Here is a 19680-nt window from a genome sequence, read left to right on the forward strand (position 1 = left end):
TACCCAGCTATGCCTGGCATGGTTGGGAGGCAGGGCACAGACCATTTCATCTTCACAAAATGCTTTGTTCACAGAAAGGCATGCTGGGCCAGAGATGAGCACAGCTGCCCCAGGCCTGGGGGCCCCGTCCTGGCCACACCCAGCTTGCTCTTGTGGCCCATTGTACTTGTTCGGCAGCAGCACTTCGGCTCCTCATGGAAGAAAGCAAGAAACAGAAGGGTTAGCCGGCTTGCCCGACTGTCACCACACAGACGCCAACCAACACTCTCACCAAGACCAGCACCCCCCCCCAGCTCTGCAGAGGGCACGCCAAGGTCGTGCTCAGGGGGCTGCTAAGCAGACTTCCTGTCTGCTGTCTCAGGGCTGGGTCCTTCAGGAAGCTGCAGCCCCGTTTACAGCAGCAGCATGAATTATTTAGCTCTCTGCACCAGCCAGAGAGCTCTGACCTCATCCTCCTTGGGCCCTGTGCGGCTCTGACCTCATCCTCCTAGAGGAAAGGTATCCGTTAATAGCCGGGAGTGGGGGGTGATGGGTCCCATTGGGGTGTTCGTAATGGGGCGCGGGTCTCTTTGAGACCAGCACTCTCAAAGAGATTCAGTGGGCCTTGTAGCAGGAAGTGTCCACGGAGTGAAGAGTTCTATAGCGTGTGTAGAGATCAAGGGGCAATTATGAGCTGTGGCCCTGTACAAACTCTTTTACCTTCCCCCAGTCGCATCTGTAAAACAGGAGTGACAACCTTTGGATACACAAAAGAGCACTCACACACAAAATCACACTCAAGCATAGCACTCAAGTGTGTCCTCCCTGCACTATCGGGCCTCTGGACTGGGCCATTTGCTGTCTGTCCTTGGACAGAGTGGTTGCCATAACTGGGTTGGTGCTTGGAGGTATAGGCTGGTATAGTTTGTCGGTTCTCTGATGTGTCAGGGGAAACATCTTGGTGGGTAGCCTAATTGTAGAGGAAATCCAAGTAGCCAGACTGGAGTGCAGGGACCAGACAACTGTCTCCCAAGTACCCATAGGGGCATCAAGAGGAATGACTGTAGTTCTTCTTTACAAGGAAAGACTGGCTCTGAAGAAGTTACGGAAGCTTCGACTGACTGTTCCAGAATGGCAGTCACTCTGGGCCACAGGGCACCCTCATGGCATGGGCTGCCTCTCTCTTGCTCTGTGTCAGAGTCGGGAAGACACAGCAGTCTGTGCCCGAGGTCTGCAGTAGAGCTAGCCAGATGAAAGGTCACTGCAGGGTTGTGCCTTCCACAGAGGAGCGCAGGGGGTTAGGAGGCCCCTCCTAGCCAGCTGTCTGCCCGCAGACTCGCCCAAGCCAGGGAGAGGGGGAGATGCTCCCTGGTGTGAACATAAAAAGAATTACCTTCCCAGGGCACTTGAGGGAGCAAGGGGTGGGGTCCTGGGAAGGTTCACACTGACCCCCAATCCGAAGGTTCAGAGAGGACCCTGCCAGAACTCCAGGGTTCTGGGCTCCAGCATCCTCTGCTTCCTTTTCCCACTTCAAATACCCCAACTCCCTCCTAGGCTCCTGGGGTGTGTGTTTTGGCCTGATGGGAGGTGGGCCTGGACATCTGGAGCTCAGCTGTCACTCTCCTTGTAGAGCTGCCTTCTCTCACCTATGCCTCACCCTGACACCCGCAATCAGATCCCCCTGAGTGCCTGCCAGACATCACTAGCTGCCCCTAGCTGTCTCTGTGCCTGCCCAGACCTGGGTGAGGATGGGGAGGGGGGATAGGTAGGAGTGTTGGGGTTGTTGGTAGCCCACAGTGCCCCTACCCTGCTCTGCTAGCCTCCCCTCTAGGGATCTGGTGTAGAAGTCTCTGTCCCATTCGTTCCACCAGCCCAGTATCATGTCTGTCTCAGCCTAGCTCAAGAAAGCAGGTCCCTGTCTTGGACCAGCCGGCCTGGAGAGGGAGCACCTCCGCTGTTTTGGTTGGGCTTCAGGTTCTCCTCAGCCTGGCGCTACTGATACTTGGGAACTCTGTGTGCTGGATGCTAAGTAGGACCGGGTATCGGATGCCAGGATCTCCACCAAGTCCCAGGTTGTGACAGTCAAAAATGCTTGGGGATTTGGCAAATGTTGGTTAGGATTGCCCAAACCCTTGGCCAATGTCGGGTTACAGGGGGCCTCAGCCAGCCTTACAGGGACCCTGGGAATCCACATAGTCCCAGATTTTGCTTTCTTTCTGGGCTGCTTCTCTGGGGAAGGGCAGCCTGGGAACCCCAATCTTAGCTACGGCACAGGCAACAAGTGATCAGCCTGGTTTGCTGAGTTGTCTTGGGCAAGAATGCCAGCCAGGGGAAAGTCTGTTTACTGTACACTGGATCAGGGTACCTGGGCCACCAGAAAGACCCACAGTCAGGGCCCAAGGTCAGAGGAGAGTCTGGGTAGCAGGTGCCCAGCTGTGGGTCACAGCAGGGGGCAGGCCACACTTGACTGAGCATAGCCCTCTGTCTTGTGACTCTCAGGGATAAATGGACCCAACACACACACACACACACACACACACACACACACACACACACACACACACATACATACACACACACACACACACAGACTTGTAGCCCAGACAGATTCCTTCCCAGCCCTTGCCCCAGATCCCTATAGGAGAGGCTTGCCGAGCAGGGATGGGGGCAGGATGCTATTGGTTCAGAGCTCTACCCCACATGCAAAGAACTTTTCAGGAGAAACCAATCTCAGACTTAAAGCAGAAGGTTTTAGTAGACCACTTATACCAACATCCCCAAATTCAGGGGCCCTTATTTACATACAAGGACTCTGGGTAATAAAGTTCACGGTCACATGTGTGAGGGTGGGGCTTCCAGGCCGAGGAGGGAGAGACTTTTACTGCCTTGCTGTTTCTCTACCCACACTTTCCTTTCCCCTTTCTTTCTCTATTTCCATTGTGAAAATTAACCATGCATTTGATTTCCTAATTCACTGCAGTGCCAGGGGTAGGGGGTGGGGTGGGTGTGGATGTGGGTGTGGGTGTGGGTGGAGGGATGGGCAGAATGCAAGGAAGAGTAAGGGGGTTTGGAGGGGAACAAGGGCATAAGCCCCGCCCACCCCAGTGCTAAGTTACCAGTTTTGAAAAGTTTTTATTATTATTATTATTATTATTATTATTATTATTATTATTATTTATGTGCGTATGTACCTGCTTGTGTATGAGTACGTACACGTGCACGCAGTGCCCCTGAAGGCCAGAGGCTTTGGATTCCCAGGAACTGAACTGAGATCAGAGGGAGGGGGAAATGACTGGCCCAGGGGTTAAAAGCACTGGCCGCTCCTGCAGAGGATAAAGATGGGGATGGGCCGCTGCTGTCTCAAAGATAAGGAAAGAGGAGGCTGGCTGAAGAGGTGACTCAGCAGTTAAGACTGCTCTCCTAAGGGTCTGGGTCTTAGTTACTCCAGCACCAGGTGACCCGACACCAGATCACCTCGTCTTTGCAAGTTCTGGTACATGCACGTGCCACACACACACACGCACACACACACACACACACACACACACACACACACACACACACACCTTTAAAAAAAAAACAGCTGAATGACAGAAAGCCTTTTGGTTCTTTTTTTTTTTTTTTTTTTGGAGCTGGGGACCGAACCCAGGGCCTTGCGCTTCCTAGGTAAGCGCTCTACCACTGAGCTAAATCCCCAGCCCCGACAGAAAGCCTTTATTTACAAAGGGGATCATCTTTGGGAGTGGGGCACGGGGTTCCGTTGTGGGTTAAAAAAGGGCCAGATACCCTAAGGCTATACGCTGCCCCCTCCAGACACATCCCATGTAGGTATACCCTGGATTGTTTGTTTGTTTTTGAGACAGGGTTTTATGCATCCCAAGCTGGCCTGGGGCTCATCGGGTAGCCCAGATGCAAGGATGACCTCAAAACTTCTGGTCTTTTGGCTTCCATCTCCCGAGCGCTGGGATTAGCAGTGTGTATGGACATTCCCCGCGTGTGTGGTGTCCAGGGTGGAAGCCAGGGTGTTGTGCACGCTAGGCAAGCAGTCTACAGTTAAGCTACAACCCCCAGCCCCACCTCTGGAGTTTCAAGAGATCTCTAGAAGACCTCCAGGGGACAGAGATCAAGTAGGGCAAAGGTGCAGGGGTGGGGTCTAGTACCTCTGGGTCACTTGCCTGTCACTCTTCGGTGTCAGGTAGACGGAAAGCCATAGTCGGTGACTCACCGGGTCACTGGGATCTGGGCTCTGATTTTAGCAGCAATTTTCACCTTTTAAGGGAATCTTTCCCCCCTTGTACTGGCTGGTTTTGTGTCAACTTGACACAAGCTGGAGTTATCACAGAAAAAGGAGCCTCCCTGGAGGAAATGCCTCCATGAGACCCAGCTGTAAGGCAACTAGTGGTCGAGGGGGAAGAACCCAGCCCATTGTGGGTGGTGCAGTCCCTGGGCTGGTGGTCCTGGATTCTATAAGAAAGCAAGCTGAGCAAGCCAGGGGAAGCAAGCCAGTAAGTAACATCCTTCCATGGCCTCTGCATCAGCTCCTGCTTCCTGACTGCTTGAGTTCCAGTCCTGACTTCCTTTGGTGATGAAGAACAATGTAGAAGTGTAGGCTGAATAAACCCTTTCCTCCCCAACTTGCTTCTTGGTCATGGTGTTTGTGCAGGAATAGAAGCTCTAAGACAACCCCTGTCTTTGTTTACATGTTTCCTACTACGCCACAGTCTCCCAGAAAGGAGCAATTGTTGTATTTTTATCTCTACGATCCTGATCCTGTCTTTGGACTCAGAGCCTGGCATAACAGGGGAAGCCATGAAATATTTGTTAAACAAATGAACAAGGCCTGGGTATCAAGTGCCACCTGGTGGAGACACCCAGTTTGGTGACATCTCAGATTTAGGCTAGACCAGTGAACCTGCAGGGATGTGTCCTGGTAATGCTGACGTCCAAGTGTGGGGTCAGATAGTCAAGAGAGAGAGTGAGGTTAAGGAGGGGGCTCTGCCCACTTAGAACAGGTAAAATGAGGCATCCACTGTGATCCACTGCACATACCTCTGTAAACGTGTAGGGGGGCGGTGGGGGGGGAGGAGGTGAGTTATGCACTGAAGGTATGGAGGGGGTTAGGGAGATGGCCCAGTTGGTAAAGTGCTCACTAAGCAAGTGTGAAAGCCCAGGCTCCATCCCTAAAACCCACATAAAAATGTAGGCACGGTAGCCCATCCGTGGTGGCCCAAGCCTTTAAGCTCAGGATTTGAGAGGCAAAAGCAGGCAGATCTCTATGAGTTCGAGGCCAAACTGGCCTACAGATGGGGTTCCAGGACAGCCAAGGCTACACAGAGAAACCCTGTCTCAAACAAACTAACCTACAGAGATAATCTCTTAGGCCCTATGTGAGAGCACTCACCTGTCAGTAAAGAGCCAATTGCTGAGGAGGGAAATCGGAGGCAGAAGTCCCGGTAGGAAGGAAGGATTCTGGGCTAGAAGCTTGTGGGAGGATTCACCCTGAGGACCCTAAGGAGGGCAGGTGTGTGGAATCTGAGACAAGGTAACTGGCCATGTGCCTAACACAGAATGGGCTAAGTGGGTTATTCAGTTATGAGCTAGTTAGAGAACAGGTAAAGCATTGGCCAAGGTATTTGTAAGTATATAAGAAGTCTCAGGGGCGTTATTTCAGGGAACAAAGTGGACAGGCGGAAAATCCTGAGATTACAGATGGCAAAACCCACTATGACACACACACACACACACACACACACACACACACACACACACACACACACACAAATAGCTGGGCATGGGAGGCAGAGGCAGGAGAATTCCTGGGACTCTCTGGCGAGGCATCTAATCTAAGTGGTGAGTCTCAGTTTCTGTAGAGAGGGAGAGAGAGGCTGACTCTGCTCTTCTGAAGAAGAAGAAGAGGAGGAGGAGGAGGAGATTATTGACCCCTGGCCTCCACCTGGACACACACACCAGTGCACATGCACCTGCATACACATACATGTGCATTCACACGTTCACATGCATATGGCCATATATACTTGTACGTAGCACACGTACTAAAGAGTTATACACGAAGGATAATAAAGGAGATGGCAATAACCACAAACTCTTCTGGACTAATGGTTACTATAGATTGATAGCCTTTTATAAAAGATTTATTTCATGTGAATACACTGTAGGTGTCTTCAGACACACCAGAAGAGGGCATCGGATCTCATTACAGAGGGGTTGTGGGCCACCACGTGGTTGCTGGGATTTGAACTCAGGACCTCTGGAAGAGCAGTCAGTGCTCTTAACCACTGAGCCATCTCTCCAGCCTATTATTATTATTATTATTATTATTATTATTATTATTATTATTATTATTGGAGGAAAAGCTAAGGCTCAGAGAAGTTAGTGACTCAGCCAAGGTCACACATCTTATTCAAAACGAGGTGGGATTCAAAACCTAGACTATGCTGGGTTGGTGGTGCGGGTCTTTAATCCCAGCGCTCAGGAGGAAAAGTCAGGTGCATCTATGTGTGTGTGAGACCGGCCTGGTCTACAAATTAAGTTCCAGACTAGGCAGGAATATGTAGTGAGACCTTTGTTTGGACAAACAAAAACCAAAACCCTAGGCTATGCCTTCTGTCCCTTTTCACTTTGCTGGTTTATTCGTTTTTTAGAACTAGCCTCCTGGCCCTGTTGGTAGTTCCAAGGTGTAGCTGGTACATCGGGTCTCACAACCTCAGCCTTTTTTGTCATGTGAAATCCTCCCTGTAGGGGCCCCTGCCTTCTGTGGAGAGAATTTTGGTGATCTTGTAGTGAAAGGGATCCCTGTATTAGAACTAAGAACTGAGTTCGAGGAGTCCCACCTGAAACTCCACTTACTCTTCACAGCCCCACCCACCCCGCCCACACCACAAGACCCCGCCCACACCTGCAGGCCCTGCCCCTAATGGCTATTAGGTTAGAGACTCCAGGAGCAGTTCCTAAGGTTATTTGTGTTGGGACTGGCACAAGCATAGGTGGTTTTCCTACTTTATCCCTCTCCCTCCCCCTCCCCCTCTCCCTTTCTCCTTCATTTTTTAGGTTTATTATTATGTGCATTGCTGTTTTGCCTGCACGTATGTATATCTAGGTGAGGGTGTCAGATCCTGTAAAAATGGAGTTACAGACAGTAGTGAGCTGCCGTGTAGGTGCTATGAATGGAACCCAGGTACTTTGGAAGAATAGCTACTGCTCCTAACAGCGGAGCCATCTCTCCAGTCCCCAAAACACATTCTTTGATTTGACTTTTTTTTTTTTTCAGAACTGAGGACCCAACTCAGGGCCTTGCACTTGCTAGGCAAGTGCTCTACCACTGAGCTAAATCCCCCCTCCTCTGTCCCAAAGAACCCCAAATTCTTAAGGAGTGAGTGTTCCTATAAGCTGGGGTCCTTAGGGTGTTAGGCATTGGACCCAGAACCCAGTTTATAGGGAAAGACCAAATCAAGTCTTGCCGGTGGGGGGTGGGGTGGGGAGGCAGGGCAGTGTGACCCACTTCCTTCACTTGCCTTCTCAGGCCCCCTGGGCAGATGAGCAGGTGTCCTCTGTGCTGTACCTGCTGCCCAACCCCTCCTTCCGAAGTAGTCCAGCAGGCAAGACAGCCCAATGATCTGCTCACCCCAGAGGGCTGAATCCGGCATCAGGTGGGTCTCAGAGACACTGGTCCTGATGAGGACCTGAGTAGGCTTGGTTTCACGGGTTGCTAGGCAGGGACCTGAGAGACCCCAGATTTCTCTCAGTGTCACTCAGAGAGACCTCAGTGCCCTCTGGCTACCTCCTGGCTGGCCTGTAATACGCCTCTCACGTCTCCTTCCTTAATTGCCTCTGAGGAGGACTCAGGTCCTCTTCCCAGTGTTTGATGCCTCCTGGGATCAGGCGGGAGGTTGGGGTGGAGTATGTCAGAGGCATCAGTGCTATACCCCTGAATACATCCAGCAGTTCCCATACAAAAGTCTCTGCGTTCTCAGGAGTGACCAGCAGATGGCGACAAGGACCGCTTGTGTCTCTCTGGGATCTCACCTAGGTCCAAGAAAAGCCCCTTTCCTTCACCTTCCCTTCCCTTCCCTTTTCCCTTCTCTTTCCTTCCCCCTTCCCTCGCCTCCCCTCCTCTCCTCTTCCCCTCTCCTCCCATCCCTTTCCTCCCTTCCCTTCTCAACCCTCTGATCCTCTCCCCTCCCCCCTTCCCCATCCCACCTCTCAGCCAGGGTCTCTCACTATTTAGCTCTCAGTATGTAGATCAGGTTGTCCTTGAACTCATGAGATCTACCTGTCTCTGCCTCCCCCAGTGCTGTGTGCGATCTAAGGCCTGCTTCCCCACATCTGGCAGAAGCCTCCTTTTTCTTTTTTTCTTTTTTTCCTTTTTTCCTTTTTGCTTTTTCTTTTATTCCTTCCTTCCTTCCCTTTATCCTCTTCTTCCTCTTCCTCCTCCTCCCCCTCCCCCTCTTTCTCTTCTCTTTGTTTGTGTTTTGAAAGATGTTTTCTTTGGCTGTCTTGGAACTCACTCTAGACCAAGCTGGCTTCAAACTCATGGAGATCCACCTGCCTCTGCCTCCAAGTGTTGAACTAAAGGCACACACCACTATCACCCAGCAGAAACCTCTTTTCTATTGAGCTGTGGCCCATATGGGCTCCACAACCAGTAGTCACATCCTGAATTAATTGCCACAGGTTCTGGTTCCCTTGGGAATCACATGGCTGTACTGGCTGGTCTTGTGTCAACTTGACACAAGCTGCAGTTATCACAGAGAAAGTGACTCCATGAGACCCAGCTGTAAAGCATTTTCTCAATTAGTGATCAAATGGGGAGGCCCCAGCCCATTGTGGGTGGTGCCATCCCTGGGCTGGTGGTCCTGGGTTCTATAAGAAAGCAAGCTGAGGGCTGGAGAGATGGCTCAGCGGCTAAGAGCACTGCCTGCTCCTCTAGAGGTCCTGAGTTCAAATCCCAGCAACCACATGGTGGCTCATAACCATCTGTAATGGGATCCGATATCCCTTTCTGATGTGTCTGAAGACAGTGACAGTGTATGCACATACATGAAATAAATAAAATCTTTAAAAAAAAAAAAAAAGAAAGCAAGCTGAGCAAGCCAGTAAGAAACATCCCTCCATGGCCTCTGCATCAGCTCCTGCTTCCTGACCTGCTTGAGTTCCAGTCCTGACTTCCTTTGGTGATGAACAGAAATGTGGAAGTGTAAGCTGAATAAACCCTTTCCTCCCCAACTTGCTTCTTGGTCATGACGTTTTGTGCAGGAACAGAAACTCTGACTAAGACATGTGGGAACAGATAGATCTCCCCAGGTAGTACTCACTCTATCATTTGTCTGTTTCTGGGTTTGGCCATCTGGTCTACCCCAGTCTCATTATGTTCAGGCTCAGTTCCTGTCCACTCTCCTCCTCTTCCCTGAGTCTTTAGGTCCCCACCTGGGATGGTGTTGTACCATGTAATCCTCTGCATATAACAGCGGCCATCTTCACAGCAGCCGTGACTGTTGTAGAGACTCTCCAAAGGAGGTAGTTAGCCAGCTGAGCTGGAGAGTACTTTTAGTGCCTGTGTTTGGGAAGCAGAGGCAGATGGATCTTTGAGTTTAGGGTCAATTTGATCTACATGGTGAGTTCCAGGCTGGCCAGGGCTACCTAGTGAGACAATGTCTTAAAAAAAACGAATAAAATAAGATTTAAAAAATGAACTATTAATGGCTGATGTTTCCTTATAGAAATTATGTGTGTGTGTGTGTGTGTGTGTGTGTGTGTGTGTGTGTGTGTGTAGGTCATTGGCCTTCATTTTTCATTTCCAGCCATTTGGATTTAATTCTTCCCTAATTGCATTTGGCCTGGTGGTCTCTAGAGTGTGCAGACACTGGAAGTCTAACTGAAGCAGGCAGGGGGCAGGCAGCCATGGGAAAGTCCTTTATGCTGGGAAGATCCCTTCCAGTGATGTGACTTTTTGGGGTCACAGAGGCTCCTATAAGTGACCTCTCAGCATCTCCAAGTTGGGCTTCGGTGGACTTGTGCTTCCATTGGTTGCTGGTGATCTTTACGGAGTTTGTCTCTGCCAGGGAAGTGTCCTGGAAACAGAGAGAAATGAGCCAGATGGAGGCAGACAGGCAGCAAGGGTTAGAGCCGGAAGGAGTTGGTCTCAGAGGGAAACAACCAGGCCAGCCCCAGTCAGTACTTGCCTGGGTTCCACTGAGAAGCAGCCCTTCAAGGCGGGCTGCTCTGCCTCCTGACTGGAGAATAAAGAGTCCACTGGTTCTTTCCTCGAGTTTTTTTTTTTTTTTTTTGTTTGTTTGTTTGTTTTTCAGAGCTGGGGACCGAACCCAGCACCTTGGGCTTGCTAGGCAAGCGCTCTACCACTGAGCTAAATCCCCAACCCTCCTCGAGGATTTTAATGGCTTTGGTACCTGGCTTATCCAGTTTTGTGAGAAGTACAGAAGTCCTTGTGCTCACAGATAAGTCCTAGGGGAACAAAGAATGTTAAACACACAGGGTTGACTTTTCAAAGGGAGGCATGTGTAATCTTTTTCCCGCCCAGAAGGCTGGGGCAGATGTGGTTAATAACCTTGCTACTTTTGAAGAAAGAAGTACCACACCATATCCTCTTCTTATCGAAAGCTTGTCAATCTATGGCGCCTGTCTTTATTGAAGGTGTCTGATGGAGTCAATCTAGGGAACCCATCTTTATGGAAAATGTCACATGGACTTTTCAGAGAGTTCATTGTAGCCACATCTTCCTTTATAGTACACACAGGATTGAATCAATTACCACCAGGAAAATAGTCATCATATTGTGCTGTACTTAAATATGCCTAAAGCAGACTACTTGGGATTAGACTTCTGAAGCTTGAACCAACACTAAGTCATGTCACACCTAACTACTTTTGTACTTCCTGTGGATCATTACTCTGTTGGCCATGGTGGTGGTTGTGGTGGGGTGCGCGCACGCGCGCGCACGCACACACACACACACACACACACACACACACACACACACACACACTCTGCACATCTCTGTTTCTTCCCACTCTGCAGACAGGAAAGTAACTCTCTTTGGAAACTATTCACTACTGGTCAGGGTAGGAAGGTTTCCCAAGAGGACAGCAACCTCAGAAAAGAGGAGAGCAGGATTCAGCCAGTTCAGGGAGGGCTGGGGAGTGCGTTTCTTACTTTACTTAGTTTTAAAATGTTTAGCCACGGGGTTGGAGGTGCAGCTAGGTTGGGAGAGTACTTACCCCCCATACACAAAGCTCTGTGTTGGAAGCCTAGCACCTCATAAAGCTGGACGTGGTAGTGCGCACCTAATCCCAGCACTCAGGGTGGAGGCAGGAAGATCAGAAGTTCAAGGTCGGGTTGGGGATTTAGCTCAGTGGTAGAGCGCTTGCCTAGGAAGCATAAGGCCCTGGGTTCGGTCCCCAGCTCCCGGAAAAAAAAAAAAAAGAAGTTCAAGGTCACTGATCCTTCCTGATGCCAACCAGATCAGGGGCAAGGGCTGACATGAGAGTTTGCCTTTGTCTGGTGTCGTCCCTCAGGTGAGGAAGAAGGAAGAAGTAGCTGTGGCTGCCATGATGCTGAGGCTGTGGGATGTGATAGTCATTTCCTGTGAGGTTTTCTATTTTCTGAGCCCAGGCCTCAACTACCCAGGACCGTCTCCCCACTGTGCTGCTCGGACAGCAGCTTAGGTACTGCCTGCTGCTTTCTTCCAGCCAGTCTCCCATGCTCTGTGTGGTTCATTTTCCGGGGAGTCTTGACAGGGGAATTTGAGTTAATTCGATAGAAATGAAAATTTGCAAGTTAGTCATCGGTCCCTCTGAGTTTGAGATAAACATAGGTGTATGGCTGGCTTCAAACTTCCTGTCTCAGCCTCCTGTGCTTTAGGTTTACTGGTATTTGCTATCACACCCCTCTGGTTTCCTTTGTTCTGCTCTCCAAAGACTCATGAAGTTGACAGAGTGAGGAGTAGAGCTTCTATTTTGCCTATGAGAAATCTGAGTAAGGTCCCCCTTTCCCCCTCACACAGACACAGCTCTCAACTCCACCCTTCTCTTCCCTTCAAAGATGCCCCATTGTCACAGTTGGAGGACCTACCCAGGGCAGGTGGTCCCCTCTGGCTTCTTGCCTTCAACCCATCCTATGGAGGGTGTCCTGACAACTATTCATGACTCAGAAGAGAAGTGAGGTCAGTGCTGGGTGCGGCCATTCTTTCAGGTACTGCTATCTTTGTGCATCCTAGGTTATGTGCATGTAAGGGGGGTTGATCAGTGGCTGGAGGCTGCCATCACCCTATTTCCAGGTGCACAGTGTCAGGAGCCATAATGGGAGAAGCTAATAACTAGCAGGTGATCATCCTGAGATGGCCAGCCTCGGATTGTTATATAATTTGCGACTGGTTCGTCCTTATTAAGCAAGGCTGTAAGGGATTCATTTTAGGAAAGATTCCTGCTATTAAAATGCTTTTCCTGTTGTTACTATTAGACATTAGACATCATTAAGTAACAGCACACCACTTTGGAGCAGATCTCTGCAGATCTACGAAGATGTGCTGTCTCATAGTGATGCTCTGTAGACAATTAGATGACTTCTTACTCTTAATGATGATCCTATAAGAATTCCTAAAATGATAAGTGATTATTAAGCTCTTTTATAGTGGGGCTGCTATTAAGTCTTTTTCTGTTAGTCAAATCTGCAATGAGAACTCTGCCAGTCTCCCAAGTGTCACCAGTTAATCGCTCTTAGAAGGTAACCAGACTTTCTCCAGAGGTAACCAGAGCACACTCCAAGAGGTTGTAAAACAATTAACCAAAGGTCATAAAAAGGGAACTAACAACTTATCATAGGTGTTAGGACAGAGGATAAAATATTGACTGGGTTTATCTATACAAAACTTCACCAATAACTTTGTTATGGTTTTCAACCTTCAGTGAACTGATAGAGCTGAGACAGGTGATGGATGTTTACCCAGATAATTACTCCTAATGGATATGCATGTAAACATTCTCTGTTGTGAACTTCTATTTCAACTTATGATTTGATTTTTAGCGTGAACTTGTGATGAACTTTGTAACATGTGACCATGTATTCTGAAAGATGTTTAAGTGCTGAGGACAAAGAAAAGAGTCAGGACTGAGCTGAGGAGAACCGAGCTGAGAGAGGAGCTGAGCCGAGAAGTTTTTAGACAGAACTGAACTCAAAAAGAACTTATTAGAAGTATAGGCTTAGCATTGGGAGAAAAGGCGTTGAGAGTAAGAGCATTATTGGGACATCAGAGCAGGAAGAGAAAGCAAGATTAGAAGGAGAATGCAGAGTGGAATAACTTCGAGACTTTAGGTAACATAAAATACTAAGAGAGCAATGTGCAGAATGCAGAGGGAAAGAAGAAGAAACTGCAGAGAACAGAAGGAGCACCCAGGCTTCTCCTTACTATGGGACAGAACAGGTCCTTTCTTAATAACAAGGCAGATTAATCTTATTAAACGAACAAGCTTTTTTTTTTTTCTTACAAACTTGGGTTTAATTCATTTAGCATTAAAAGGTTAGAAGCTATTTCTTTCTCTATGCAATAAAGATTGGAGTTCACTTTTCATCCAGAATGAGTGAGTTCTTTCTGCACCGGTGCTTGGTCTTTTGCTCCATATGCATATGTAAGTATGGATGTGTATGTAAGTGTGTAATTGTGAGAACGCATGCATGTGTGTGTAAGAATGTAATTGTGAGAATGCATGTAACCTGAGCCCAAGTGGTTTGAGAGAAAATGTATTAATACATATTCACGAATCTGTATATGAACTTATATAAGTTTATGCATTTTTGCCTATGTAAAAGTTTTTCCTTCTGCAAGCGCTATTCACTTCTCTTAGTTCAATAGAAGTGTATTGCTCCAAACTTCCCCCTAGCCTGACAAGCAAGAGGCATAGGGACAAAAGGGAAAAGGCTCCAGCAATTAATCCTCTACTTTTTCTCTTGCTGTTTTAGAATGAGGTGCTACGTGCCAGAGACTGCAGTTTCTGGTCTCAGAGGACACAGAAGGCCGGTCAGTTACAGTACCAGAGCATAGTGATCTAGACATAGATAAGTAAATCAGCTATAGTAACATAGTAACTTAGACTTCGATAAGCAAACTTATTATTATACAGCAACCCTAAGTTTCTTATAAAACAAAGCCCTGCCTTCCTCCAACACTCTCCCCCCCCTTGGCTGCCTCAAGAAGAACCAACAAGAAAGAAGATCCCCACTGGGGCTGGCCCCAGGCAGCACAGACCACTTAACTCTAGACCTGTGAGGAGCAAAGTGATGTTGGTGAAGTGGACAGCCTCCAGGACTTATCTGGTGACTTCTTGTATGGACGCCCTATGCCCTCACACTAAGAGCCAATTCAATCTCTCCTTGAGTTGCTTTTGTCAGAGAGAGAGAGAGAGAGAGAGAGAGAGAGAGAGAGAGAGAACACTATCCCTTAAGGATTTGGCAGCCAAGATTAATTCCCCAGAGATAGGCAGGGCAGTAGGACAAGAAAATGCCCAGAGGTCTAAAAGGGGCAGGCCAGGTCAGGTGGTTGTAGAATGGCCTTGGCCTCTGAAGGAAAACCAAAAATTCCCAGACTTCAGGCTGTCCCCAATGGAGCCCCCTTTTACCTGCTTGTCATGTGTAGCCTGTATTTTTGCCTCTATAGTGTATGTCCTAAGTGGTGTACACTGGGATCAAAGCAGAAGCACTTGGGCATTGGGGTGTAGAAGGAAGTCTGCTTCTTCTGCTTTTCTTAGGTTCTCACATGGTCACAGAGCTTTTCTTCCTACAATGGGAATTATAACCACACAGACCTGCTTCCTGTTTCCCAATGCTTGCTTGGGGCCCAGCCTCTGACTTTCGCTGGAACAGTCAGAGGCTCAAAGCCATCCCTTAAATCCTTGGATATATGCAAAGAAAGGCTGGTTTACTTTAGAGAGAGATGGGTGGGAGAGCGCCCTATCCCAGATAGACAGAACACCAACAGACCCCCCAAAAGAATTCTATCAAGTCCAGCATGGTGAACCAGTGAATATATTGTGGTCACTTACAGAGGTATGGGTGGCTCAAAGATGTGAGAACATGGGGAAGTTCTACTGGGTAACTTCCAGGCAACTATACCACTGAGGAGTCCCACCCAGAAAACAGATCACACAAGAAATGTAGCCCTGGACAATGGCAAAACTTAAAACAGTCACACCAGGGAAAGACCCAGAGAAGTATTTGTCTTATATAACTGAGGAGGAATGGTAGGTGAAGGCTCATGAGCCTGCCTGTCCCTCTGTGAAGGAACTCTGGTTGAGGGGCTTGGGCAGGTATGTTACAGTTGCTAATTCAAGATGGCAGCCACACTCAGCCTTGAGAAACAGCAACACAGGAATACCTTCACCCATCTTTTCTGGAGGGCTTCCAATATCCAGGAGTCAGTGGCCCCAATCCATCACCCCAGTATTCTTCCCAAATGGCACCCACCTCTCTTCTATTCTGAGAAGAGGCTCTGAGCAAGATGAGAGGACTGACTCCCTAAGGAAGGAAGGGCTTAGCCCTGTGGTCGTGAGTTGTTCTTCCAACATCTTGTCCAGCGATAGGGGTTTGTGGAGGAGTGTTGATTCTTCAGCACCTCAATGTCCTGTGGTGATTTTCCATCATTCTATGTCTGCCTTTGTGCCTTTGGGCTCCTGGTCAGGGTTGTTTGATGGGACAGAAGTGCTGGTGATGGGCTTGGACCAACTTCTCTTTGCAGTGGTTCAAGGTTTCTCTCTGTTCTAAGGAAAATAGCTTCCTGGGCATGACTGGCATTGTGTGCTCCTCCACACTGGATCTAACGTTCTTTCCTGTTGCCTTTTAACTAAAAGCAGAGGTGCTTCGGCTTGGGAAGAGTCTAGGGCAGTAAGTGGCAGTCATGCTCACGTGGTCTCACAATCGACATACATAATTCATGCCTACAGATGGGCTGCTGTAGCTGACATAAGGCCCAGGTTCTATGTGTATGCAGGTGTTCATAACTGTGTTCATGTGTGTGAAGGCCAGAGGAGGACGTTCAGGTCTTCCTCTGTTGCTGTGCATGCTCTCCCCTTGAAACAGTGTCTCTCACTGAACCTGGAACTCAACAGTTTTGACAAGACAGTTGGCCACCAAGCCCCAGCAGTTCTCGGCACTGGCGTTCGAGATGCCTGTTTTGGGAAACAAGACCCCACCCCACCCCCAGCCCTGTAATAAATTAAAGTGACTAGTGAAAGTGAAGTGGTTTTTAACATTCTACAGAAAGGGATGCCGGCATAGAGAGAAGGCAAAGACGGCTGGCACACTGATCTGACGCACGATGGCGGTTTCTTCCTTCCTTTTTTCTCTTTCCTTTTGGTTGTTTTGAGTCAGGGTTTTTCTGTGTCCCCCTCATCCCTGGCTGTCCTGGAACTTGCTCTGTAAACCAGGCTGGCCTGGAATTTGGAGATTCACCTGCCTCTGCCTCCTAAAGGTGTGCGCCACGCCCTCCCAGCTGAGACAGTGGTTTCTAAAGTCCCCAGTTGTGAGGCATCCCAGTCCACTTTCCCATAGGCTGGTACTTTAGACAGTTACAATTGCCACACTCTAGTACCACAGCTCCCTTCCCAGGCTCCCCGCTCTTTTGGTACAGGACGTGAAGTCTTATCTAATGAATATCTGGCGATGTGAGACTGCCTCCTTTTCTAATTCTGGACTTGTTCCTGTGACAACTTCCCTTCCCTCAGAGTTCTGAGACTGGCAGGCTAGGGGAAAGAGGAGCCTAGCTTCACTAGCTTACCAGTGGCTTGTCCATGAGCCCTGGGCATGCCTCATTCTGAGAGTGGACCATCAAGATTTTTTTCTTACAGTGTTACCATGTCCAGAGTTTTACATGGGTGCTAGGGCACCTTCTCCTTTGAGGAGGGGGAGCTCCCTCTAGGTATCACCTCCCCTTCTATTCCCTCCTTGAGTCTGGATCTTATGTAGCTTGGGCTAGCCTCAGACTCTCTAGTAGTCAAGGATGCCCTTGAATACTTGATCCTCCTGCCTGGACCTTCTAGGGCTGGGACTATGGGTTTGTACTATCACATACAAGTTTACAAACTATGGACGTTGCTCAGTGTCACCCAGAAGCAAGCAAACCAGCTCCATGAGCGACTTGTCTCCTTATTCTCCATCTAGCCTGGGTGTTCAAGCCCACAGCAGTGCCTTTTACATCATAGGGGATAAAAAAAATCACATTTCTGTGAATCTTACAGTGAGCAGGCTATGTAAAGCACAAAATATGACTCCTCTCTTTTTAGAATTACTTTTTAAATATTTATTTTTACATATATGAGTACACTGTAGCTGTCTTCAGACACGCCAGAAGAGGGCATCAGATCCCATTACAGATGGTTGTGAGGCACCATGTGGCTGCTGGGAATTGAACTCAGGACCTTGAGAGGAGCAGTCAGTGCCCTTAACCCCTGAGCCATCCCTCCAGCCCCATATGACTCCTCTCTTAAGTGTTCATGTTCAGTACAAGATTAACAGTCAAAGTGCTCTTGTCAGCTTCAGATGTCAACTAGACACACCCCACAGTCTTCATCTGTGAGGGAGTCACAGTTGGAGATGGCTCAGATACGGCAGGCAGACGGCCATGTCGGTGAGGAATTATCTTGGTTTTGATTGATGTGGGAGGGTCTGTTCCTTTGTCAGTGGTACCATCCGTGGGTGGGTGTGGTTTTGGGCTGTAAGAGCTAGCTAGCTGAATGTGTCTGGGAACAAGAGAGTAAGCAGTGTTTTTCCATGGTTTCTGCTTTATCTCCTACCCTGACTTCCCTCAGAGATGGATTGTGACCTGGAAGTGCAAGCTAAAGGAAACAAACCAGAACAGAGCAACAAAATAACCATCGGAACTCCCTCACCACAGACATGGCAGCTTCTATAGCCCCTGCTACTTACCTGGGAGGAAGAGGAAGAGCAGAGCAGAGAACTGCCACATGGTGTGGTCCCCTCTCCTGTCCTTGGAGGTGACAGATGCCAGCACCTGGCAAGGACTTGAAGCTCAGCTTGAGTTTCCTTTAGGTCTCTCTCATCCACCTCTCTCATTAACTTCCTTCACAGAACATCTCAATTTTGCACACAGGAAGAAAGATGATGTCAGTCTTTGAGAAGACCAAGCCACAGCATGGGAGGTCCAGCCAGGTGAACAGGGACGACCTCTACTGAATGGATGCAATGCTAGACAAAATGTGAAAAGCAGGTGGGATTCACAAGGAGAGATGCCTACAGACAAAAAAGATGGAATCCAGCAAACCCCTCACCCAGGAGGTTACTGAGTTGCAGAGGATTATGGGAGAGGACAGCAACCAAAGACAGGGTGGCTGCAGTAGCAAGGGAGCACAAGGCAGCCCAGGGCAAGCCCATGGCAGTAGCCTAGGTGAAGCCCAGGATGGCAAAGGGTGTTGCTAAGGCTCAGCCTGGGGCAGCACTGCTAGAGACCTCAGAGCAAGGATTTCTCTGGTCAGGGGCATCTAGTACAGTGGCTACTCGGGCCACAGGCATTTGCTCAGAGCAAGAGGGAGGATATGGCTTTAAGTTGAGGTTTCCTGTAGTTCAAGCTGGCCTTGAACTTCTGATCTTCCTTTTTCCAGCATCAAATGCTGTGGTTAAAGGCATTCCCCAGCCTGCTCGGTTTTATGAGAATCTGGACAGTGAATGCAAGGTTTTACAAATGCTAGGCAAGCTCTCCACCCACCTATTTGAATCCACAAACCCTTGCTCTGTTCCTGGAAGGCAGAGTTTTGCTGTCCAGTCCAGGCTGGTTTCAAGCTCTCCCCCTCCATTGTCAGCCTCCCAGGTTGTGGGAATCTGCAGTTGGCTTAAATCCAGAGGAACAATTGCAAGTGTAGATAGATGTAGGTATGCTGTATCTCTGGTATCAAAGTTTTTATGGGAGAGAGTTTAGAAACACACACACACACACACACACACACACACACACACACAAATGTTTATTATTTCATTTTTTGAGATAGGGTCACATTACGTAGCTCTGATTATCCACCATGTAGACCGGGCTGGCCTCGCAGAAATCCTCCTGCCTCTGTCTCCCAAGTGCTGGGATTAAAGGCGTGTGCCACCATGTCCAGCTTAATATTTTTGGTTGTTTGTTTTTAATTTTAGAAGTATGATGTAGCTTTAATGAGAATGACCCCCATAGGCTCATAGATTTGAATACTTGGTCACCAGGAAGTGGCACTATTTGAAACGATTTGGAGGTGTGGCCTCATTGAAGGAAACTGTCTTGGGGGTGGGCTTTGCGGTTTCAAAAGGCCAAGCCAATCCTGGCCAGTGTCTCTCTTCCTGCTGCCTGATGACCTGGATATAGAACTCCCAGCTACTTCTCCACCACCATGTCTGTCTGCAGGCCCACCATGTTTCCCCATCATGACGACAATGGACTAAACCTGTGACACTGTAAGCCAGCCCCACTTAAACGCCTTTGTAAAATAAGAGTTGCTGTGGCCCTAGTGTCTCTTCACAGCCATGGGACACAGACAAAGGTAAATATCTAGAACTCTAAGTTTCCTACTGATCTTTAGTTGACCTATGATGTCATCCCTGTCACAGGGTGGTGTGTTTTGTTGTTAAAACAGACTCTCTCCAGACTTCTGGGCTCAAGCAATGCTCCTGCCCCAGCCTCCGGAGTAGTTG

The 19680-nt window shown here is 48.8% G+C and overlaps 1 long non-coding RNA gene across 1 annotated transcript; it reads right to left on the reverse strand.

Annotated features, from left to right (window-relative positions):
• Positions 1-8385: 8385 nt before the first annotated feature.
• On the reverse strand, positions 8386-18534 carry LOC148003172 (uncharacterized). The gene is made up of 3 exons (XR_015632250.1): positions 17926-18534; positions 9078-10067; positions 8386-8881 (listed from the first exon to the last, which is right to left on the reverse strand). It is a non-coding gene; the product is annotated as an uncharacterized LOC148003172 (long non-coding RNA).
• Between the last annotated feature and the right edge of the window lie 1146 nt (positions 18535-19680).

The sequence above is a fragment of the Rattus norvegicus genome, chromosome 10 (assembly GCF_021556685.1).
Source record: "Rattus norvegicus strain SHRSP/BbbUtx chromosome 10, alternate assembly SHRSP_T2T, whole genome shotgun sequence".
Lineage (NCBI taxonomy): Eukaryota > Metazoa > Chordata > Mammalia > Rodentia > Muridae > Rattus > Rattus norvegicus.